We start from the raw sequence: 26,134 nt of genomic DNA, 5'->3' as shown, positions 1-26,134 counted from the left end.
ATTTATTGAGTTTTAATCTTATTTTAGTGTTTTAAACCTTTTTGGATGCTACTTTGAGTTGTTTTGGTATTTTAATTATTTCAAGTGAAGTTTGGATTGGTTTGGTAGAGTTCGTGTGTAAGAAAAGAAGAAGAATTTCCAGCAACCCTGAATGCGTGGAAGCCCTCTGCCTATTGGGGCGCTAAACGCCAAGCCTCGCATTTAGCGCCAAGAACACAGAAGTGAAGGAGAAGCTTCCTACCCACAAGGGCGCTAAACGCTAAGCCTGGCGTTTGGCGCTAAGGATCTGGATCACAATCTCATCTAAGTAGCATCTTTAGTTGGATTTAGTTTTTAATTATTCTATGTTATTTTATTTTAGTTAATTTTAATTACAAACAAAATTTTTTAGGTTTAGAATTTCTTATTTTATTTTAGTTTCAAATCAAATTTTGTTAGATATAAAAGGGAAAAGATTCACCCTTTGGGAGGAACTTTTCACTTTCGCATTTTCACATTTTCTGAACTCTAGTTTTCTCTTTGAAGCATGAGCCACTAAACCTCCTTAGTTAAGGTTAGGAACTCTGTTTATTTCTATGGATTAAGACTATTACTATTCTATTTTAATTAATGTATTGATTCAGTTTCAAGGATTGCTTTCATTCTTTATCCTATGAATCTGGGTAGATCGGAAGAATAACCCTTATTCTATATGCGTTCTTGTGATTCTTGGAAGGGTTATCTCACTTGAACAACACCTTGAAAGTAAATTTCTCCTAAATTTCTAATTACTTGGACTTAATGGGATACGTGACATATAATCCTTTTATATCTGGGTAATTAGGGTTTTTGTGGCTATAAACTAGAATTGAACTTAACCTTCTAATCGAAATTAAGTGACCAAAATATTGGCGGTTAACTAGGTCAGAGGAGACTAAATCACTACAACATTAGTCATTGATAGTTTACCATGAAATGAATCTTGCATGATTAAATTAGTTGGTAAGAAAACTTAATACAGAACAATAAAAATCATCGATACCTTAACTACTTTCTCTCATATATTCTACATCAAATCCAATGTTTGCTTTCTTATTCTCTGAAATACTGTTTAATGCTTTTTGAACCCCAAAACATCACTTTCTGCTTGTCTGACTAAGGAATCATTCGATCATTGTTGTTCAATCCATCATTCCTCGAGGGATTGACCCTCACTCACCTGAGGTATAACTTGGTACGATTTGGTGCACTTGCCGGTTAGTTTGTGATTTTGAAATACCGCACCACTGAGAACTGTACTTTTTGGTGGGCTGAGAATTGGGCTTATCAATGGACTTCTATTTGGACTGGGAAGACCTTGTATTGGGCTACACATAGTCCTTTTTTGGGATAAGGATTGGGTCCAGAAAAAGTGAGAGTGGCTTTGGCATTATTTTTTGAAGTGGAGTGGAGAGGGTTAGTCTTAGATGGCTGTGAGTAGTTCTTTGTGGGTTGGGATGCAATTTTGGTAGCTTACATTGCAAGTTGTGTGGTGGGCAACTTCAAGAAGGAGGCATTGTTTGGCAGAATCACTTCATCATCCTCACTTGTGCATTCCACCATGTATGGCTCTGAAATTCCATGTTCAAAGAATATATTCATGATGTTGTGATTCCTTCTACAAGTGTTGTACATTTTTAGCAGATCTTTATCAGTTTCCAACTTTCTCAGTGCAACCTCTAGCGAGAGCCAAGGAACTTTCCACCAACATATATCCCCCCAGCATATCCTAGTTCTTTATAGTATCCTTTAACAAAAAACACATCAAGAGTATCTTCATCAATCCCCATCAAGACTTCTGTATTATCTGGTTCGTAGATTCTACTTCCTTTCTTATCATTTTTAAAAGTTTCACCATGATAAAATATGAATGTCCTCGGAGGACCCTCCATCTACATAATAGTAAATAACAATATTAAGAAAAAAACGTTAATGTAACAAGCCATTTAAGCTTATCAATGTCTCTAAACCCTATCAAAAATTAACACCGAACATGTATCATACTAACTCATCACCAATACAACAACTAAACTGGTAACCATTACTTCATTCACTCAAAAAACAAGTATTATTTTTCGAAACCACAAAAATAAAGTCTTGGCATTCTTACCCATATAACCAATTATAAACCAAACGCGGGGATGAAACCCTAAATCCTATTATATTTACTAACAGATTCTTCATCATGACTCAATCATATAATGGGGAAAATAAGGGTTCACATAGTATTACCAATTTTTTTTACAAAAAACAAAAAATTTACCTCTCACGTTGAACGCACAAACAACCCTATATCATTGTCTTCAAGATTCCCACCAAGCTCCAGAACTGACGCACGAAGAATTCTCTACGACTACTTTAATGGTTGCGGATGATGGCACGGTCTTCTTCGTCTTCGTGATGGTAGTTCATGGGTTAGAGAAACAGAGAGTCACGGTGAGAGTGAAGAAGAACAAATGAAAACTTGTTCAGGAGACAAAAAGTTACACTCTCTACTTTCAAAATGGTGGCATTTGACAACTTACACACTCTTAAAGGGCGAAAGACGTCGTTTGGTAGGTTGTGCTGCCAGTTCATGTTTCAGGTCAGCAAATCGTTATCGGCTGCGTGAACAGGTTAACGGAAGGACGAATGTGATCTAAAACAAATCATTCAGGGACTAATTTGATTAAAAAAATCATTCAAGAATAAAAATGGAGAATGCGTGATCTTCGAGGGACGAATTTGAGTATTAATCCAAGAAGAACAAAACACTATGACAGAGACACATAAAAATTAGTATTTTTGTATTTTTATGATAAATTAAAATAAATTATAAAAGTTTAATTTATTCTAATTTTTCATTAAAAAAATTTGAAAAGAAAAATATAATAATAAAAGTTATAGTTATGAAAATTAATAAGAATAATGAAAGAAAAAATAAAAAATAAGTTATGTCTTTTGTCAGTGTTTCTGTGACTTTTCTGTTAGGATAGAACAAAATATACTAATTTAGTATCTTTGGACATACTGTCTCTATTTATGTTTTATCAGTCAAATACGATTTTCTGTCATTATATTCCTATCTCAATGTCCCGTACTTATGAACAAACGTAGCCTTAATGATCGCCTTCCTCTTATACTAAATAACTCTTTTATTTGATGTAGTAGATAATATTCTATGTTGTTTTATTGGTGTGTGGTATGTTTGTTTTCAACTTGTGTTTGAATCTATCATGTATAAAGTGGTGTCTAGAGTCTATCTACCGGTGGCCAACGCCCGAATTTGTACTTTTCAGAATCTTGGTATTTTATCTCTTAATTTGTTCTTTTTATTTTTTACTACCTCATGATTTTTAGACCTTTCCAAGCATTTTCATAATACTTTTCTAAATTATGTTTTCGAAATGTTCTTGTATTTTGTAGATTTTATACATATTGAGTCCATAATTTAATCACATTCTTCCACGTACCCCATTTTTGTTTAATCTACTTTTTTATTTTTATTGGATTCAATTCAGTCAGATACTTTCTCACATACAATGTTGTTGGAAAACAAACAAACATATTTTAAACAAGCTAAAGCTTGCAAAGAAATTAATAAACAGAAAAAAACATAATGCAAAAAAAAAAAACAAAGAAATTAATAAACAGAAAAAATGGTACAAAAAGAAAATAAGAGAATAAAGCTTACAAAGAAATTAATAAACAAGAAGAAAACATGATTCAAAAAAAATAAGAGAATAAGAGAATAGGATGCAAAAGAAAACAAATGAATAAAGTAAAAGAAATATTAACTAACCACAAAAAAATCAATTAATGCTTTTTAATCTTTTTCATCCTCGACCTCTTCCTCTATGCTTTCTTCTTCTGTTCTTCTGGCACTCCAAATCTTTTGTCTCGCTTCTTCTTCACTCCTTTTTCTCTGAACTTCTTCCTCTTGCATGGCGAAGGGTGGAATTTTTTGTAGATTCGATATTTGGATAGCACAGAAATAATTCAATTTTCTACTCATTTGTACTTGGAATTCCTGAAATTCTCTGTAGAATTGTTGGATGCCAATTTCTTGAGCTTGAAGTTGACTTATTCTTGCTTGAGGCTCAGGTGCTGGGGGTAAAGGATGATGCTATTGGGACTCACCTCTCTCGGCTTCTCTATGGTGCCTTATTCTTGATCTCTCCATCACCACCACAAAGATTGGCCTCTCTGGGTTTAATAGGGATGTCATGTTCATAGACACCCCATAAGCTTCATAGAGACGATGAACGAGGCTTGGAAATCTGATTTTTGATCTTGCATTGGGTCCAGACTTTTAGCAATGGCACTTATATTTGTGAGGATGAGCCTTTTCACTTTAACTTTCTCCCCAGACATTATAATGTGAATTAACATTGCTCTATTGACGGCTACTTCAGATTGGTTGGATGCCAGAATAATAGAGTGTTGGATGAAATCCAACCATCCCTTAGCAATTGGGAGGAGCTTGATAAACCCCAATTTTGTGGTTTATCTTGTGCTTAATTTGGGAAATTTTATCAACTTTTCTCACATTTATCCAATGAAATAGCATGGTTTTGTAATTCTCCTTTGATTTGTACTTAAGTGTGAAAACATTCTTTTTAGGCCTTAAAATAGCTAAATTTAATTCACTTTAATTCTATTCGATGCCTTGATATGTTTGTTAAGTGATTTCAGATTTAGAATGCAAAGATTGGATTGAAAGAACGAAGGAAAAGCATGCAAAGTGGGAGAACTCATGAAGAAATGAAGAAACCGTAAAGCTGTCAAGCCTGACCTCTTCGCACTCAATCAACCATAACTTGAGCTACACAGGTCCAAATGAGGCGGTTCCAGTTGCGTTGGAAAGCTAACATCCGGGGCTTTAAAATAGTATAAAATTTACCATAGTTTCTCTGTGTCTAGAGATGCGTACATGCACCGTACGTGTACGCACAGATGTTGCACGTGATTTTTAAAGAGCAATTCGTGGCCAGCGATTTCTAGCTCATTCTGGGCCCAATCTAACTCATTTCTGATGCTATTGAACCCAAGGATTGAGGGGGGAATGAACCAAGTAGTCATAGTTTAGTTTTTATCATATTTTTAGGTTAGAATTCTAGGGTAGTTTAGGTCAAATTCTTTCTCAAATTTCTCTTTCAATTCTTGTTTTGAGTTCAATTCTCTTTACATTTTATTGTTCTATTGTCTCAATCTTCTTAGTTTCTCTTGTTAATGTCCTTATTTTACTCTCTTTTATGTTCATGAACCCTTGTTGAATTTACTTTTCTTTTAATGCAATTTTATGTTTTCATGCTCTCTTTGATGTTTATCTTCATTGTTATTGTTGATTTCTTGCTCATGATGGTTATGGGTCTTGTTAATTCTTGTATTTGGTGATGTTTACTTTTCTTGCACTCTAGGTGTTTGACAAAATATTTACACTATTTTTTGAGTAGTTTTCTTTGCTCTTGGCCTAATCTAAGGGAATTGAGTGACCTTGAGTCATTGGGTCTCAATGAATTGGTGATTTGAGAACCCTTGGTGATCAATTTGACACTCATTGACACCAACCCACTACTAATCTAATTAGTAGATATGTTGGGACCTATGGATTGATGTTGATTAAGCCATTTGATATACTTCAAGTATAGAAGTAGACTTAATGAGCTTAGTTCCTCATAATTATCAATATTTGGTTTGTAGACAAGGATGGTGATCCCAATTACCTATGTCTAGCCAATAGTATCTTTCCTCTATTTTATTAGTGAATCATTCATTTACTTTCTTGTCATTTATTTTCTTGCCCATTGAAAATCAAAACCTCCATGTTCTTTTATAGCCGAGAATTGAGTACTTCATTGCAATTCCTTGTGAGATGACCCGAAGTTTAAATACTTCGGTTAATTCTTATTTGGGGTTTGTTACTTGTGACAACCAAATTTTTTATTGGGAGGATTGTTTGTTGGTTTAGAACTATACTTGCAACGAGAATTTATTTGTGTGAAATTCTATACCAATCGAACGATTCGCTTCACATCAAAATGACGCCATTGTCGGGGAATTGTAATGGTGTTATATTATTGGCTATTGTGAATATGTGAATATATTTGTCTTTTGCTTGTTTGTTAGTTTTTGTTAGGCTTAGGACTTGTTGCTTATTTTTGTAGCTTTTGTTTTTATTTGCTATTATGAATTCTCATCCTCACTTTGGCTATGCGTTTGGCTCAAATTATGTTGTAGGAAATGGGAGCTACCATGACAATATGCATCAAGAATTTAGGAACAATCAAAGATGGGAGGAGTCTCAAGGGATTGATCAACCTTCTTGGCAACAACAACCTCCGGTTTCTTATGGGTATAATTCTAATCCTAATGCATATCAATCTAATGGATGTGGTGACTCTTATTGTGATTGTCAACAACTACCACCATATGCCTATGAACCACCTCCTCAACATAATTTTGAACCACCTTGCTCACAAGCCCCATACTACCAAACACCTCATTATGACCCTAATCCTTACCCACCATACCAACCACCTTATGAGCCATATGAACCATATGTAGAACCACCCCAATTCTACCACCAATACCCTCAAGAACCACCACCTCCATACTATTACCAAGATGAATCACCTTCCATGTACGATAACTTTCAACCACAAAATGAATTTCCCTTTTCACCACAACCCTCCATGGAAGAACACCCATATCCATCCATCCAAGAGCAATATGATCCTACTTATACTAGCCAAGTGGAACAAGAGCCAATGGATCGTCTCAAGGAAGCAATGGATCGGCTTCAAGCAATCATCCGTCGAAAGGAGAAAGAGGAAGCCCAAAAGAGACACAAAGCTACCGAGGCTAACCTTGCCAAAATTAAAGCCACCTTGGACTCGTGGGACTCATCCAACAAGCAAAGCACCTCCACGGATGAATATGAGAAATCAACTGAAGAGTGGAGTATGAAGGAGATTTTAGAATCCCAACATGAGGACAAGGAGAGGGGGTATGTCTTGCAACAAGTGGAGGAGGAAGAGATTGTTAAAGAAGAAGAAGTGGTTGAAGAGCTAGGCGAAATTGAACAAGAGGTAGATTTTAAGCTTGAAGGCACTTCCACACCAAGTGATGTTGTTAATGATTTTGTGGAAGTTGTTGAACTTTCTTCCGTTGAACTTGAAGACGATGTTGAGGAGGGTAATGCGCAACCTCCTAAGCATATAATGAATGATGAAGAATTGGAAGAAGGTGAATGGTACGGTATTTTATAACCCACAAACTAACCGGCAAGTGCACCGGGTCGTACCAAGTAATACCTTACGTGAGTAAGGGTCGATCCAACGAGGATTGATGGACTAAGCAACAATGGTTAAGTGATTGGCTTAGTTAGACAAACAGAAAAGAGTGTTTTGGTATCCAAAGAGCATTAAACAGTAAATTAAGAATTTCAGAAAGCAAGCAGCAATGAGTTGGGAATAAAATATGGAGAAAACAGTTAAGGCTTCAGAGTTATCTAATTTAATCATGCTAGATTTAATTCATGGAAAACTATATGTGACTAGACCCTAATTCCTTAGACCTTCCTAGTCTCCTCTAAAATTCATTAACTGCCAATTCCTTGGTCAATTAATTCCAATTAGAAGGTGATGATCAAATTCCAATTTATACGCCACAAGAATCCTAATTATCCAAAAATAAGGGGATTATATGTCACGTATCCTGTTAAATACAAACAATTAGAAATTCAGGATAATATGTTTTCAAGCTGTTGTTCAAGTATAGAGCTTTTCTAAGTTATACAAGAATTCAATTAGAACATGGGTCATACTTTCGTTCCACCCAAATTCATAAAATAAAGAACGAAAATAATTATTGAAATATAAATCAAAACATGGATTAAATTATAAAGATCAAACGAATCAATCCATACAAATAGACAGAGCTCCTAACCTTAACAATGAAGGATTAGTTGCTCATGGTTCAGAGAAGAAAATAAGGATTCTGGTAAAATGTACCATGTTCCAATCTGATGGCATCTAAATTCCTATTTATAACTAATCCTAATAAATTTAAAATCTAATTATCTAAAATTAAAAATAATATCTTTTCCTAAAAATAAGATTTGAATTTAAATTCGAATTTAATTCACAAGTCTTCAGCTGATGGGTGGAGGCCATTTGCTTTGTCCGTTTTGCAGCTTCTAATCTATGTTTTCTGGGCTAAAAACTGGGTAAAAATAGCCCAGAAATCACCCCCAGTATTTTTCTGCATTTCTCTACACGTGGCGCATGTCAGGCGTATGCGTCAGTCATGCGTACGCGTCGATGGTCTTTTTCGCAAGTCATACAGACGCGTCGGTCACGCGGACACGTCGCTGAGCAAATCTTCAATTCACGCGTATGCGTCAGTCATGCGCACGCGTCGCCATGGATACCTCCAAATCACGTGCACGCGTCAGGCACGCGTGCGCGTCGCTCCTCGCAGCCATCTCCTTTGATTCTTGTGCTACAGAAACTCCATCAAATCCAGCCGAATGCTACCTAAAATAAACAGTATTGCACAAAACTCAAAATAGCATCCATAGTGGCTAAAATATAATTAATTCTTGATTAAACTCAACAAAATCCATGCAAATTCACTAAGAAAAGATAGAAAAGATGCTCACACATCACAACACCAAACTTGAACTGTTGCTTGTCCTTAAGCAAAAAAAAAAGAACTGAAAACAAAAACAAATAATAAGATGGAAGAAGAATAAAAGGATAAAAGAACAAGAGAGAATTAGGGATTGGGAGAGAAAGTAAGAAAAGTAAAACTGGGTGGCGAACTAGTATAATTGTGCAGCGCAAGCGACGCGTACTGGTGCACAAAATTGTGATACACAATGGCACCAACAACTTGGTTGCACAATTGTAATCTCACTTCTTTCTCACAACTTCGCACAACTAACCAGCAAGTGCACTGGGTCGTCCAAGTAATGAACCTTACGTGAGTAAGGGTCAATCCCACGGAGATTGTCGGCTTGAAGCAAGCTATGGTCACCTTGTAAATCTCAGTCAGGCGGGTTTAAATGGTTATGAAGTTTTGATACTTAAAATAGAAATAAAACATAAAGTAAAGATAGAGATACTTATGTAAATCATTGGTGGGAATTTTAGAGAAGTGTATGGAGATGCCTCATTCCTTTTGAATTTCTGCTTTCCTACTGCCTCCTTCCAATCCCTCATACTCCTTTCTATGGCAAGTTGTATATAGGGCGTCACCATTGTCAATAGCTACTTCCCATCCTCTCAGTGAAAAAAGTCCTCTACGGTTTCCCGCATGGCTAATCAACTGTTGGTTCTCGATCATGTAGGAATAGGATTTACTATCCTTTTACGTCTGTCACCATGCCTTATAGTCGCGAGTTTGAAGCTCGTCACAGTCATCCCATCCCAGATCCTACTCGGAATACCACAGACAAAGTTTAGACTTTTCGGATCTCAAGAATGCCGCCAATGAATTCTAGCTTATACCACGAAGACTCTGATCTCACAGAATGGAAGGCTCAGTTGTCAGGTGAGGCAACCATGTGTCGTGGACCAGGAATCCAAGAGATACACACTCTAGCTTTCGTAGGTAGAACGGAAGTGTTGTCAGGCACGCGTTCATAGGTGAGAATGGTGATGAGTGTCACAGATCATCACATTGATCAGGTTGGGGTGCGAATGAATATCTTAGAATAAGGATAAGCATGAATTGAATAAAAACCAGTAGTAATTGCATTAATACTCGAGGAACAGCAGAGCTCCACACCTTAATCTATGGTGTGTAGAAACTCCACCGTTGAAAATACATAAGTGAAAATAAGGTACGCATGGCCGTGTGGCCATCCCCCAATACGTGATCAAAAGATCAAAAGATAATCCAAAGATGTTCCAAAGATGTCTAATACAATAGTAAAAAGTTCTATTTATACTAAACTAGTTACTAGGGTTACAGAAATGAGTAAATGATGTAGAAATCCACTTTCGGGCCTACTTGGTGTGTGCTTGGGCCGAGCATTGAAGCTTTCACGTGTAGAGGTCTTCCTTGGAGTTAAACGCCAGTTTGTAACTTGTTTCTGGCGTTTAACTCTGCTTTGCAACTTGTTTCTGGCGTTTAACGCCAGAATAGGGCAGAAAGCTGGCGTTAAACGCCAGTTTGCGTCGTCTAAACTCGGGCAAAGTATGGACTATTATATATTGTTGGAAAGCCCTGGATGTCTACTTTCCAAATCAATTGAGAGCGCGCAATTTAGACCCCTGTAGCTCCAAAAATTATATTTCGAGTGCAAGGAGGTCAGAATCCAACAGCATCAGTAGTCCTTTGTCAGCCTCTGAATCAGATTTTTGCTCAGGTCCCTCAATTTCAGCCAGAAAATACCTGAAATCATAGAAAAACACAAAAACACATAGTAAAGTCCAGAAATGTGAATTTTGCTTAAAAACTAATAAAAATATACTAAAAATTAATTAAAACATACTAAAAACTATGTAAAAACAATGCCAAAAAGCGTATAAATTATCCGCTCATCACAACACCAAACTTAAATTGTTGCTTGTCCCCAAGCAACTGAAAACAAAATACGATAAAAAGAAGAGAATATACAATGAATCCCACAATATTAATGAAACTTAGTCCCAATTAGATGAGCGGGGCTAGTAGCTTTTTTCCTCTGAACAGTTTTGGCATCTCACTTTATCCTTTGAAATTCAGAATGATTGGTATCTATAGGAACTCATAATTTCAGATAGTGTTATTGATTCTCCTAGTTCAGTATGTTGATTCTTGAACACAGTTACTTTATGAGTCTTGGCCGTGGCCCTAAGCACTTTGTTTTCCAGTATTACCACCGGATACATAAATGCCACAGACACATAAATGGGTGAACCTTTTCAGATTATGACTCAGCTTTGCTAAAGTCCCCAGTTAGAGGTGTCCAGAGCTCTTAAGCACACTCCTTTTCTTTGGATCACGACTTTAACCACTCAGTCTCAAGCTTTTCACTTGGACCTTTATAACACAAGCACATGGTTAGGGACATCTTGATTTAGCCGCTTAGGCCTAGATTTTATTTCCTTGGGCCCTCCTATCCATTAATGCTCAAAGCCTTGGATCCTTTTTACCATTGCCTTTTGGTTTAAAGGGCTATTGGCTTTTTCTGCTTACTTTTTCTTTTTCTTTCTTTTTTTTTCGCAAAATTTTATTTTTCTCTTTTTTTTGCTACTTTTTTCTTTTTCACTACTTTTTCTTACTTCAAGAATCAATTTCATGATTTTTTAGATTATCAATAACATTTCTCTTTGTTTATCATTCTTTCAAGAGCCAACAATTTTAACATTCATAAACAACAAGATAAAAAAGATGCACTGTTCAAGCATTCATTCAGAAAACAAAAAGTATTGCCACCACATCAAAATAATTAAACTAATTTCAAGATAAAATTTGAAATCCAAGTACTTCTTGTTCTTTTGTAATTAAGCACGTTTTTCATTTAAGAGAGGTGAATGATTCATGGAATTATTCATAGCTTTAAGACATAGACACTAGACACTAATGATCATGTAATGAAGACACAAACATAGATGACACAATAAGCATGAAAACCGAAAACAAAAAAATAAATAGACAAGGAGATTAATGAATGAGTCCACCTTAGTGAGGGCGGCGTCTTCCTCTTGAAGAACCAATGGAGCGCCTAAGCTCCTCTATGTCTCTTCCTTGCCTTTGTTGCTCCTCCCTCATAGCTCTTTGATATTCTCTAATCTCATGGAGAATGATGGAGTGCTCTTGGTGCTCCACCCTTAGTTGGTCCATGTTGTAACTCAAGCCTTCCAAGGAGGTGTTGAGTTGTTCCCAATAGTTGTGTGGAGGAATTTGCATCCCTTGAGGCATCTCAGGGAATTCTTGATGAGGATCTTCCTCATGCTCTTGTTGAGGTTCATGAATGGGGCTCTCTTGTTTGCTCCATCCTTTTCTTGGTGATGGGCTTGTCTTCTTCAATGAGGATGTCTCCGTCTATGTCAATCCCAGCTAAATTGCAGAGATGAAAAATGAGATAAGGAAAGGCTAACCTTGCCAAGGTGGAGGACTTGTGATGAGCGGATAATTTATACGCTTTTTGGCATTGTTTTTAGATAGTTTTTAGTAGGATCTAGTTACTTCTAGGGATGTTTTCATTAGTTTTTATGTAAAGTTCACATTTCTGGACTTTACTATGAGTTTGTGTGTTTTTCTGTGATTTTAGGTATTTTCTGGCTGAAATTGAGGGACCTGAGCAAAACTCTGATAAAAGGTTGTCAAATGACTGTTGATGCTGTTGGATTCTGACATCCCTGCACTTAAAATGGATTTTCTAGAGATACATAACTCTAAATGGCACGCTCTTAATGGCGTTAAAAAGTAGACATCCAGAGCTTTTCAGAAATATATAATAGTTCATACTTTATTCGAGATTAGATGACACAAACTGGCGTTCAACGCCAGTTCCACGCTGCATTCTGGAGTCAAACGCCAGAAACACGTCACAAACCAGAGTTAAACGCCAAAAACACGTTACAACTTGGAGTTTAACTCCAAAAGAAGCCTCTGCACGTGTAAAGCTCAAGCTCAGCCCAAGCACACACCAAGTGGGCCCTGGAAGTGGATTTCTGCATCAATTACTTATTTCTGTAAACCCTAGTAGCTAGTCTAGTATAAATTGGATATTTTACTATTGTATTAGACATCTTTGGTCTCACTTTTATTCTATTGTTCATCTTAGGAGACTATTGATCATGTTTTGTGGGCTGGCCATTCGGCCATGCCAGGACCACCATCACTTATGTATTTTCAACGGTGGAATTTCTACACACCATAGATTAAGGGTGTGGAGCTCTGTTGTACCTCGAGTTTTAATGTAATTACTACTAGTTTCTATTCAATTCAGCTTATTATTATTCTAAGATATTCGTTGCACTTCAACATGACGAATGTGATGATCAGTGACACTCATCATCATTCTCACCTATGAACGCGTGATTGACAACCACTTCCGTTCTACCTTAGACCAGGCGCATATCTCTTGGATTCCTTAATCAGAATCTTCGTGGTATAAGCTAGAATTAATGGCGGCATTCATGAGAATCCGGAAAGTCTAAACCTTGTCTGTGGTATTCCGAGTAGGATTCAGGGATTGAATGACTGTGACGAGCTTCAAACTCGCGATTGTTGGGCATGATGACAAACGCAAAAGAATCAATAGATTCTATTCCGACATGATCGAGAACCAACCGACAGATGATTAGCCGTGCTGTGACAAAGCATTTGGACCATTTTCACTGAGAGGATGGGATGTAGCCATTGACAACGGTGATGCCCTACATACAACTTGCCATGGAAAGGAATAAGAAGGATTGGATGAAGGCAATAGGAAAGCAGAGATTCAGAAGGAGCACAGCATCTTCATACACTTATCTGAAATTCCCACTAATGATCTACATAAGTATCTTTATCTTTATTTTATGTTTTATTTATTATTATTTTCGAAAACCAATATAATCATTTAAATCTGCCTAACTGAGATTTACAAGATGACCATAGCTTGCTTCATACCAACAATCTCCGTGGGATCGACCCTTACTCACGTAAGGTTTATTACTTGGATGACCCAGTGCACTTGCTGGTTAGTTGTGCGAAGTTGTGAAGAAAGTGCTGAGTTAGTAGATGCGCATACCAAGTTGAATGCCATTATTAGATATCACAATTTCGTGCACCAACTTGTTAGCCACCTTGTAGAGTTCTAAAGGTATGATCTCATGAACTTCCACTTCCTCCCCAATCATGATACTATGGATCATGATGGCCCGATCCACAGTCACTTCAGATCGGTTGCTAGTAGGAATGATGGAGCGTTGGATGAACTCCAACCATCCTCTAGCCACAGGCTTAAGGTCTGGTCTTCTCAATTAAATTGGATTGCCTCTTGAGTCTCTTTTCCATTGAGCTCCTTCCACACATATGTCCATGAGGACTTGGTCCAACCTTTGATCAAAGTTGACCTTTCTAGTGTAGGGGCGTGCGTTTTCTTGCATTATTGGCAAGTGGAACGCCAACCTTACATTTTTTGGATTGAAATCTAAGTATTTCCCCTGAACCATTGTGAGGTAATTCTTTGGATTCGGGTTCATACTTGATCATGGTTCCTAGTGATCCATGCATTGGCATAGAACTCTTAAACCATTAAGATTCTGACTTGTTGAATGGGGTTGGTAAGAACTTCCCAACCTCTTCTTTGGATCTCATATCGGATCTCCGGATACTCATTATTCTTGAGCATAAAAGGGACCTCAGGGATCACCTTCTTCTTGGCCACAACTTCATAGAAGTGGTCTTGATGGACCTTTGAGATAAATTTCTCTATCTTCCATGACTCGGAGGTGGAAGCTTTTGTCTTCCCTTTCCTCTTTTTAGAGGTTTCTCCGGTCTTAGGTGCCATAAATGGTTATGGAAAAACAAAAAGCAATGCTTTTACCACACCAAACTTAAAAAGTTTGCTCATCCTCGAGCAAAAGAAGAAAGAAAGAAGGAGAAGAAGAAGAAAACGGAAGAGATAGAGGGAGAAGTGAATTCGGCTAAGAGGGGGGAAATGTGTTTGTGTTGTGTGAATATGAAGGAGTAGTGAGGGGTTTATATAGGGGTGAGGGGATGGTTGGGTTTCGGCCATTGGGGTTGGGTTTGGGCGGAAAAAGTGTTTGAATTTTTAAATTGAGGTAGGTGGGGTTTATGGGAAAAAAAATATGGAGGTAGGGTATGATTTAATTGGTGAGTGAAAGAGAGAGAGAGAGAGAGGTGGGGCAGGTGGGGATCCTATGGGGTCCACAGATCCTGAGGAGTCAAGGATGTATCATCCCTGCTCCTATTAGGCGCACAAAACGCCTTTGCTGTGCAATCCTGGCGTTTAACGCCAGACTGCTGCTTGTTTTTGGCGTTAAATGCCAGCTTTTATTCCTTTCCTGGCGTTAAACGCCAGGCTGCAACCTGTTTCTGGCGTTTAACGCCAGATTGTAGCTTCTTTCTGGCGTTTAACGCCAGTCTGGTGCTTGTTTATGGCGTTTAACGCCCAGAATGGTGCTAGACTGCGCGTTAAACGCCCATTCTGCTACCCTTACTGGCGTTTAAACGCCAGTAAATGTCTCCTCCAGGGTGTGCTGTTTTTAATGCTATTTTTTAATTTTCTTTAATTTTTCCAATTATTTTTGTGACTCCACATGATCATCAACCTAAAAAAAGAAAATAACATGAAATAACGTAGATAAATAAAAATTGGGTTGCCTCCCAATATAATCATTTAAATCCGCCTAACTGAGATTTACAAGATGACCATAGCTTGCTTCATACCAACAATCTACGTGGGATCGACCCTTACTCACGTAAGGTTTATTACTTGGACGACCCAGTGCACTTGCTGGTTAGTTGTGCGAAGTTGTGAAGAAAGTGCTGAGTTAGTAGATGCACATACCAAGTTAAATGCCATTATTAGATATCACAATTTCGTGCACCAACTTGTCAGCCACCTTGTAGAGTTCTAAAGGTATGATCTCATGAACTTCCACTTCCTCCCAATCATGATACTATGGATCATGATGGCCCGATCCACAGTCACTTCAAATCGGTTGCTAGTAGGAATGATGGAGCGTTGGATGAACTCCAACCATCCTCTAGCCACAGGCTTAAGGTCTGGTCTTCTCAATTAAATCGGATTGCCTCTTGAGTCTCTTTTCCATTGAGCTCTTTCCACACATATGTCCATGAGGACTTGGTCCAACCTTTGATCAAAGTTGACCCTTCTAGTGTAAGGGCGTGCGTTTTCTTGCATTATTGGCAAGTGGAACGCCAACCTTACATTTTTTGGATTGAAATCTAAGTATTTCCCCTGAACCATTGTGAGGTAATTCTTTGGATTCGGGTTCATACTTGATCATGGTTCCTAGTGATCCATGCATTGGCATAGAACTCTTAAACCATTAAGATTCTAACTTGTTGAATGGGGTTGGTAAGAACTTCCCTTTGGATCTCATATCGGATCTCCGGATACTCATTTTTCTTGAGCATAAAAGGGACCTCAGGGATCACCTTCTTCTTGGCCACAACTTCATAGAAGTGGTCTTGATGGACCTTTGAGATGAATCTCTCCATCTTCTATGACTCGGAGGTGGAAGCTTTTGTCTTCCCTTTCCTCTTTTTAGAAGTTTTTCCGGTCTTAGGTGCCATAAATGGTTATGGAAAAACAAAAAGCAATGCTTTTACCACACCAAACTTAAAAAGTTTGCTCATCCTCGAGCAAAAGAAGAAAGAAAGAAGGAGAAGAAGAAGAAAATGGAAGAGATAGAGGGAGAAGTGAATTCGGCTAAGAGGGGGGAAAGGTGTTTCTGTTGTGTGAATATGAAGGAGTAGTGAGGGGTTTATATAGGGGTGAGGGGATGGTTGGGTTTCGGCCATTGGGGTTGGGTTTGGGAGGAAAAAGTGTTTGAATTTTTAAATTGAGGTAGGTGGGGTTTTTGGAAAAAAAATATGGAGGTAGGGTATGATTTGATTGGTGAGTGAGAGAGAGAGAGAGAGGTGGGGCAGGTGGGATCCTGTGGGGTCCACAGATACTGAGGAGTCAAGGATGTATCATCCCTGCTCCTATTAGGCGCACAAAATGCCTTTGCTGTGCAATCCTGACGTTTGACGCCAGACTGCTGCTTGTTTTTGGCATTAAATGCCAGCTTTTATTCCTTTCCTGGCGTTAAACGCCAGGCTGCAACCTGTTTCTGGCGTTTAACGCCAGATTGTAGCTTCTTTCTGGCGTTTTAACGCCAGTCTGGTGCTTGTTTATGGCGTTTAACGCCCAGAATGGTGCCAGACTGCGCGTTAAACGCCCATTCTGCTACCCTTATTGGCGTTTAAACGCCAATAAATGTCTCCTCCAGGGTGTGCTGTTTTTAATGCTATTTTTTAATTTTCTTTAATTTTTCCAATTGTTTTTGTGACTCCACATGATCATCAACCTAAAAAAAGAAAATAACATGAAATAACGTAGATAAATAAAAATTGGGTTGCCTCCCAATAAGCGCTTCTTTAATGTCAATAGCTTGACATTGGGCTCTCATGGAGCCTCACAGATATTCAGGGCATTATTGGGACCTCCCAACACCAAACTTAGAATTTGAATATGGGGGTTCAACACCAAACTTAGAGTTTGGTTGTGGCCTCCCAACACCAAACTTAGAGTCTGGCCGTGGGGGCTTTGTTTGACTCTATATTGAGAGAAGCTTTTCATGCTTCCTCTCCATGGTTGTAGAGGGAGATCCTTGAGTTTTAAACACAAGGTAGTCCTTATTCAATTGAAGGACTAACTCTCCTCTGTCCACATCAATCACAGCCTTTGCTGTGGCTAAAAAAGGTCTTCCAAGGATAATGGAATCATCCTCATCCTTCCTAGTGTCTAGGATTATGAAATCAGCGGGGATGTAAAGGCCTTTAACCTTAACTAGCACGTCCTCTACTTGTCCATAAGCCTTTTTCATAGAATTGTCTGTTATCTCTAATGAGAATTTGGCAGCCTGTACCTTAAAGATTCCCAATTTCTCCATTACAGAGAGTGGCATTAAGTTTATGCCTGACCCCAGGTCACACAGAGCCTTCTCAAAGGTCATGGTGCCTATGGTACAGGGAATTAGAAATTTACCAGGATCCTGTTTCTTTTGAGGTAAAGTATGCTGAACCCAGGCATTCAATTCATTAATGAGCAATAGAGGTTCATCCTCCCAAGTCTCATTACCAAATAGCTTGGCATTCAGTTTCATGATTGCTCATAAAAACTGGGCAACTTGCCCTTCAACAATGTCTTCATCTTCTTCAGAAGATGAATAGTCATTAGAGCTCATGAATGGTAAAAGAAGGCTCAATAGAATCTCTATGTTCTCTAGGTGAGCCTCATATTCCTTAGATTCCTCAATTGGAAACTTTTTTTATCCAGAGGACGTCCCAAGAGGTCTTCCTTACTGGGATTCACGTCCTCCTCCTCCTCTGTACATTCGGCCACACCAAGCAAGGTTATGGCCTTGCACTCTCTTTTTGGGTTCTCTTCTGTATTTCTTGGGAGAGTACTAGGAGGAGTTTCAGTGACTCTTTTACTCAACTGGCCCACTTGTGTCTCCAAATTTCTAATGAAGGACCTTGTTTCATGCATGAAACTTAGAGTGGCCATAGATAGATCAGAGACTATGTTTGCTAAGCTAGAGCGGTTCTACTCAGAATTCTCTGTCTGTTGCTGAGAGGATGATAGAAAAGGCTTGCTATTGCTAAACCCGTTTCTTCCACCATTATTTAAGCCTTGTTGAGGCTTTTGTTGATCCTTCCATGAGAAATTTCGATAATTTCTCCATGAGGGATTATAGGTGTTTCCATAGGCTTCACCCATGTAATTCACCTCTGTTATTGCAGGATTCTCAGGATCATAAGCTTCTTCTTCAGAAGATGCTTCTTTAGTATTGTTGGATGCATTTTGCAATCCATTCAGACTTTGAGAAATCATGTTGACTTGCTAAGTCAACATTTTGTTCTGAGCCAATATGGCATGCAGAGCATCAATTTCAAGAACTCCCTTCCTTTGAGGCGTCCCATTATTCACAGGATTCCTTTCAGAAGTGTACATGAACTGGTTATTTGCAACCATGTTAATGAGTTCCTGAGCTTCTGCAGGTGTTTTCTTTAGGTGAATAGATTCACCTGCAGAATGGTCCAATGACATCTTAGATAATTCAGACAGACCATCATAGAATATATCCAGGATGGTCCATTCTGAAAGCATGTCAGAAGGACACTTTTTGGTTAGTTGCTTATATCTCTCCCAAGCTTCATAGAGGGATTCACCTTCTTTCTGTCTGAAGGTTTGAACATCCACTCTAAGCTTGCTAAGCTTTTGAGGAGGAAAGAACTTGGCTAAGAAAGTCGTGACTAGCTTATCCCAAGAGTTCAGGCTATCTTTAGGTTGAGAGTCCAACCATACTCTAGCTATGTCTCTTACAGCAAAAGGGAAAAGCATAAGCCTGTAAACCTTCGGGATCAACCCCATTGGTCTTAACAGTATCACAGATCTGCAAGAATTCTGTTAAGAACTGAAAAGGATCTTCTGATGGAAGTCCATGAAACTTGCAATTCTGTTGCATCAGAGAAACTAATTGAGGCTTTAGCTCAAAGTTGTTTGCTCCAATGGCAGGGATTGAGATGCTTCTTCCATGGAAGTTAGAATTTGGTGCAGTAAAGTCGCCAAGCATCTTCCTTGCATTATTATTGGGTTCGGCCATGTCTCTTTCTTTTTCGAGATTCTCTGTAAGGTTTTCTCTGGATTGTTGTGCTTTAGCTTCTCTTATCTTCTTCTTCAGAGTCCTTTCAGGTTCAGGGTCTACTTCAACAAAAATGTCCTTGTCCTTGCTCCTGCTCATATGAAAAATAAGAGGACAGAAAAGGAAGAGAAATCCTCTATGTCACAGTATAGAAATTCCTTTATGTGAGTAGAAAAAGAAAAATTCGAACACAGAGAAGGGAGGGGTTCGAATTTTGAGAAGAGAAGTGTTAGTAAATAAATAAAATAAATATAAAGAGAGAGAGGGAAATTCGAAAATTAAGAGAAGAAATAAAATTAAAATTAAAATTTGAAGCAATTAGTTAATTAAAAAAATAATTTTGAAAAAGAGGGTGAGGAATTTTCAAAAATTAGAGAGAGAAAAATAGTTAGGTGATTTTTTTAAAAAAGATAAGAAATAGTAAAACAAACAAAAATTCAATTAGTTAGTTGAAAAAGATTTGAAAATCAATTTTGAAAAGATAAGAAGTTAAAAAAGATTTTGAAATTGATTTTGAAAAAGATATGATTTGAAAAAGAGATATGGTTAATAAGATATGATTGAAAAGATATTTTGAAAAATATTTGAAAAGGAAATTAAAAAGATTTTATTTTTAAAATTAAAATTGATTACTTAACTAACAAGAAACTAAAAGATATGATTCTAGAATTTAAAGATTGAACCTTTCTTAACAAGAAAGCAACAAATTTCAAATTTTTGAATCAATCACATTAATTGTTAGTAAAGTTTTCAAAAATTAAGAAATAAAGATAAGAAAAAGATTTTGAAAATCAATTTTTAAAATTTCCAAAAAAAATAAAAGAAAAATGAAAAAGATTTGATTTTTGAAAAAGTTTTGAAAAGATAAGATTTTTAAAATTGAAATCTTGACTTGACTAACAAGAAACAACTAATTTTAAAAATTTTTGACTAAGTCAACCCAAAGATTTCAAAATTTATGAGTAGAATAAGGAAAAGATATTTTTTATTTTTAAATGTTTAATTATGAGAAAGAAAAACACAAATATGACCCAAAACATGAAAATTTTGGATCAAAACAAAGAAAACATGCAAGAAAACTTTGAATGTCAAGATGAACACCAAGAACACTTTGAAGATTGAGATGAACATCAAGACTTATTTTTGAAAAATTTTCAAGAAAAGAAAAACATGCAAGACACCAAACTTAGAAAATTTTCATGTTTAGACACTATGAATGCAAAGATGCATATGAAAAACAACAAAAGACACAAAACAAGAAAATATGAAGATCAAACAAGAAGACTTACCAGAACAACTTGAAGATCATGAAGAACACATGCATGAATTTTCGAAAAAAAAATTTTAGAAAATTAAAAATATGCAATTGACACCAAACTTAAAATTTGACTCAAGACACAAACAAGAAACACAAAATATTTTTGGTTTTTATGATTTTATTAATTTTTTTGGATTTTTTTTGAAAACTATTTTTAGAAAAATGAAAACAAAAAAATTTGGAAGATTTTTGAAAATATTTTGAAAATAAAATAAGAAGAAAATTACCTAATCTGAGCAACAAGATGAACCGTCAGTTGTCCAAACTCGAACAATCCCGGCAACGGCGCCAAAAACTTGGTGCACAAAATTGTGATACACAATGGCGCTAACAACTTGGTCGCACAATTGTAATCTCACTTCTTTCTCACAACTTCGCACAACTAACCAGCAAGTGTACTGGGTCGTCCAAGTAATAAACCTTACATGAGTAAAGGTCGATCCCACGGAGATTGTCAGCTTGAAGCAAGCTATGGTCACCTTGTAAATCTCAGTCAGGCGGGTTTAAATGGTTATGGAGTTTTGATACTTAAAATAGAAATAAAACATAAAGTAAAGATAAAGATACTTATGTAAATCATTGGTAGGAATTTCAGATAAGTGTATGGAGATGCCTCATTCCTTTTGAATCTCTGCTTTCCTACTGCCTCCTTCCAATCCCCCATACTCCTTTCTATGGCAAGCTATATGTAGAGCGTCACCGTTGTCAATGGCTACTTCCCATCCTCTTAGTGAAAAAGGTCCTCTACAGTTTCCCACATGGCTAATCAGCTGTTGGTTCTCGATCATGTAGGAATAGGATTTACTATCCTTTTGCATCTATCACCACACCCTACAGTTGCGAGTTTGAAGCTCGTCATAGTTATGCCATCCCAGATCCTACTCGGAATACCACAGACAATGTTTAGACTTTCCGGATCTCAAGAATGCCGCCAATTGATTCTAGCTTATACCACGAAGACTCTGATCTCACGGAATGGAAGGCTCGGTTGTCAGGCAAGGCAACCATGCGTCGTGGACCAGGAATCCAAGAGATACACACTCTAGCTTTCGCAGGTAGAACGGAAGTGTTGTCAGGCACGCGTTCATAAGTGAGAATGGTGATGAGTGTCACATATCATCACATTCATCAGGTTGGGGTGCGAATGAATATCTTAGAATAAGAATAAGCATGAATTGAATAAAAATCAATAGTAATTGCATTAATACTCGAGGAACAGCAGAGCTCCACACCTTAATCTATGGTGTGTAGAAACTCCACCGTTGAAAATACATAAGTGAAAATAAGGTAGGCATGGCCGTGTCGCCAGCCCCCAATACGTGATCAAATGATCAAAAGATAATCCAAAGATGTCTAATACAATAGTAAAAAGTTCTATTTATACTAAACTAGTTACTAGGGTTACAGAAATGAGTAAATGATGCAGAAATCCACTTTCGGACCCACTTGGTGTGTGCTTGGGCTGAGCATTGAAGCTTTCCAGAAATGTGATTTTTTCTTAAAAATTAATAAAAATATACTAAAAACTAATTAAAACATACTAAAAGCTATGTAAAAACAATGCCAAAAAGCGTATAAATTATCCGCTCATCCCGTACGCGTGGGTTGTGGAATTTTCTTAATGATGCGTTAACGACAGGTACATATCCGTGTGCCCTGGGTTTTGTGTAATTCACGCAGAGCCAGCCGTGCGCACGCACAACTCTCTGTTCGCGTGGCTAGGGAACCAATATTGGCATACGACGCGTTCGCGTCATGCACGTGCAAGCGTGGATGGCTGTTTGGTCAAATGATGCTCACGCGTCAGGGACGCATTCACGTGACAAAATTTGTGCGTCTATCAGACTTCCTGCCCCAAGCCAACTGATGAGCGGATAATTTATACGCTTTTTGGCATTGTTTTTAGTATGTTTTTAGTATATTTTAGTTAGTTTTTATTACATTTTTATTAGTTTTTAGTTAAAATTCACTTTTCTGGGCTTTACTATGAGTTTGTGTGTTTTTCTGTGATTTTAGGTATTTTCTGGCTGAAATTGAGGGACCTGAGCAAAAATCTGATTTAGAGGCTGAAAAGGACTGCAGATGTTGTTGGATTCTGACCTCTCTGCACCTGAAGTGGATTTTCTGGAGCTACAAAAGCCCAATTGGCGCGCTCTCAATTTCGTTGGAAAGTAGATATCCTGGGCTTTCCAGAAATGTATAATAGTCCATACTTTGCCCGAGATTTGATGGCCCAAACCGGCATTGCAAATCAGCTTCAGAATTCCCGGCGTTTAACGCCGGAACTGGCACAAAAATTGGAGTTAAACGCCCAAACTGGCATAAAAGCTGGCGTTTAACTCCAGAAAAAGTCTCTACACATGAAAGCTTCAATGCTCAGCCCAAGCACACACCAAGTAGACCTCAGAAGTGGATTTTTACGTCATTTACTCATTTCTGTATACCCTAGGTTACTTGTTCACTATTAATAGGACCTTTTGACATTGTATCTTTACCTCATGACACATTACACGTTTCTTATTGTATCTTCTACGGCATGAGTCTTTAAACCCCATGGTTGGGGGTGAGGAGCTCTGCTGTGTCTTGATGGATTAATGCAATTACTACTATTTTTCATTCAATCACGCTTGCTTCTATTCTAAGATATCACTTGTTCCTCAACTTGATGAATGTGATGATCCGTGACACTCATCATCATTCTCACCTATGAACGTGTGCCTGACAACCACCTCCATTCTATTTTAGATTGAGTGAATATCTCTTGGATTCCTTAATCAGAATTTTCGTGGTATAAGCTAGAATTGATGGCGGCATTCAAGAGAATCCAGAAGGTCTAAACCTTGTCTGTGGTATTCTGAGTAGGATTCAAGGATTGAATGACTGTGACGAGCTTCAAACTCCTGAAGGCTGGGTGTTAGTGACAGACGCAAAAGAATCACTGGATTCTATTCCAACCTGATTGAGAACCGACAGATGATTAGCCGTGCTGTGACAGAGCGCGTAGAACATTTTCACTGAGAGGATGGGAGGTAGCCATTGACAACGGTGAAACCCTACATACAGCTTGCCATGGAAGGAGTCTTGCGTGCTTGAAGAAGAAGACAGTAGGAAAGCAGAGATTCAGAAGATAGAGCATCTCCAAAACCTCAACTTGTTCTCCATTACTGCAAAACAAGTACTTATTTCATGTTCTTTTACTTTTTACAATCAATCTTGATAATTATTGATATCCTGACTAAGAGTTACAAGATAACCATAGCTTGCTTCAAGCCAACAATCTCCGTGGGATCGACCCTTACTCACGTAAGGTATTACCTGGACGACCCAGTGCACTTGCTGGTTAGTTGTGCGGAATTGCAAAAGTGTGATTACAATTTCGTGCACCAAGTTTTTGGCGCCGTTGCCGGGAATTGTTCGAGTTTGGACAACTGACGGTTTATTTTGTTGCTTAGATTAGGAATATTTTATTTTTGTGGTTCAGAGTCTTTTATTTGAATTTAGTTTTATATTTTAAGTTTGGTGTCTTCTTTGTGTTTTCCTTCAAATTTTCGAAATTTTTGTGTTTGATTTTCAAAAAATTTTAAGTTTGGTGTCTTTTGTGCTTTTATTCACTTTAAAAAAAATTTTTTTTGTTCTTGGTGTTCATCTTGATCTTCAAAGTGTTCTTGGTGTTCATCTTGACATTCAAAGTTTTCTTGTTTGTTCTCTTTGTTTTGATCTAAAATTTCTAAGTTTCGTGTTGTTTTTTTTTGTTTTTCTCTTTCCTCATTAAAATTTAAAAATCAAAAAATATCCTTTCCTTATTTTAGTCATAATTTTCGAAATTTTGCATTAAATTAGTCAAAGATTTTCATAATCATATCTTTTTTTTAGTCAAGTCAAAATTCTAATTTCAAAAATTGATCTTTTCAAATCTTTTTCAAAAATCAAATCTTTTTAATTTCTTCAATCATATCTTTTCAATCATTTTTTTTCTTTGCAATCATATCTTCTCAATAATATCTTTTTCAAAATAATTTTCAATCATATCTTTTTAATTGATTAATTAATTTAGTTTTCAATTTGCTTTGATTCTATTTTCTTTTACTTTTCGAAATTTTACTTTATTTTCTTTTCCATTTATTTTATTTCATTATTTTCGGTCAATTTTAATTAAAATTTTTTTTTATACTTTACCTGTGAATCCATATCATTTCCCTTTCTCCATCATGGACCTAAGTGGAATTGAGCAGTCCAGAAGGACTCTGGGGTCATATGCTAACTCCATTACAGCTGCATATGGGAGTAGCATCTGTATACCTCCCATTAAAGCAAGCAGCTTTGAACTAAATCCTCAACTCATTATCATGGTGCAGCAAAATTGCCAGTATTCCGGTCTTCCACAGGAAGAACCTACTGAGTTTCTGGCACAGTTTTTACAAATTGCTGACACAGTACGTGATAAAGAGGTGGATCAGGATGTCTACAGATTATTACTGTTTCTATTTGCTGTAAAAGATCAAGCTAAGAAGTGGTTGAATAACGAACCCACAGCAAGCATAAAAACATGGAGACAGTTATCAGACAAATTCCTGAATCAATTTTACCCTCAAAGAAGGATGACACAACTAAGGCTGGACATCCAAGGCTTTAAACAAGAGGATAATAAATCCCTTTATAATGCCTGGAAGAGGTATAAAGGTATGCTAAGAAAATGCCCCTCTGAAATGTTTTCAAAGTGGGTACAGTTAGACATCTTCTACTATGGGCTTACAGAAAAAGCTCAGATGTCTCTAGACCACTCAGCTGGTGGATCTATACATATGAGGAAGACGATTGAAGAGGCTCAAGATCTTATAAATACTGTTGCTAGAAATCAACATTTGTACTCTAGCAATGAGTCCTCTACAAAAGAAGAAGTTATGGCAGTAGCCACTGATCCTAATCCTCAAGAAAATATGGTTGAGCTTAATCAGCAACTACACCTGATGACAAAACAGTTAGCAGAATTTAAAGAGATGCTCCAAGAAACTAAAATTGCTAACAAGAACATAGAATCACAGTTGAATCAGACAAAACAGCAGTTATCTAAATAGATAACAGAAAAATGCCAAGCAGTTCAACTGAGAAGTGGGAAGACATTGAATAACTCTGCTCAAAGTAGCAAAAAGCCAAGAAAGGAACAGTTGACAGAGGATAACCAAACCACTGCTCAAAATCCCTCTGAGGACAGTAAGAGCCCAGAGAGGAATACTCCTGGCGTTCAAATGCCAGAAAGGGGGGAAAAGCTGGCGTTAAATGCCCATTCCCTGCCCAGTTCTGGCGTTCAAACGCTAGAAAATGGGGAAAAGTTGGCGTTAAACGCCCATCCTTCACCCAATCCTGGCGTTCAAACGCCAATGAGGAATCAGACACCTGAGAGTGCTGATAGTAACCCCTCTAAAAAGGC

The 26,134-nt window shown here is 37.4% G+C and overlaps 1 non-coding gene across 1 annotated transcript; it reads left to right on the top strand.

The window, feature by feature from the left end:
• The first annotated feature begins 18,847 nt into the window (after positions 1-18,847).
• On the top strand, positions 18,848-18,955 carry LOC112714034 (small nucleolar RNA R71). The gene has a single exon (XR_003158991.1). It is a non-coding gene; the product is annotated as a small nucleolar RNA R71 (small nucleolar RNA).
• The last annotated feature ends 7,179 nt before the right edge of the window (positions 18,956-26,134 follow it).

The sequence above is a fragment of the Arachis hypogaea genome, chromosome 9, assembly GCF_003086295.3.
Source record: "Arachis hypogaea cultivar Tifrunner chromosome 9, arahy.Tifrunner.gnm2.J5K5, whole genome shotgun sequence".
NCBI classification, from domain to species: Eukaryota; Viridiplantae; Streptophyta; class Magnoliopsida; order Fabales; family Fabaceae; genus Arachis; species Arachis hypogaea.
Note: the sequence above shows the minus strand (reverse complement) of the source record. Positions and strands in the feature narration are given on the sequence as shown.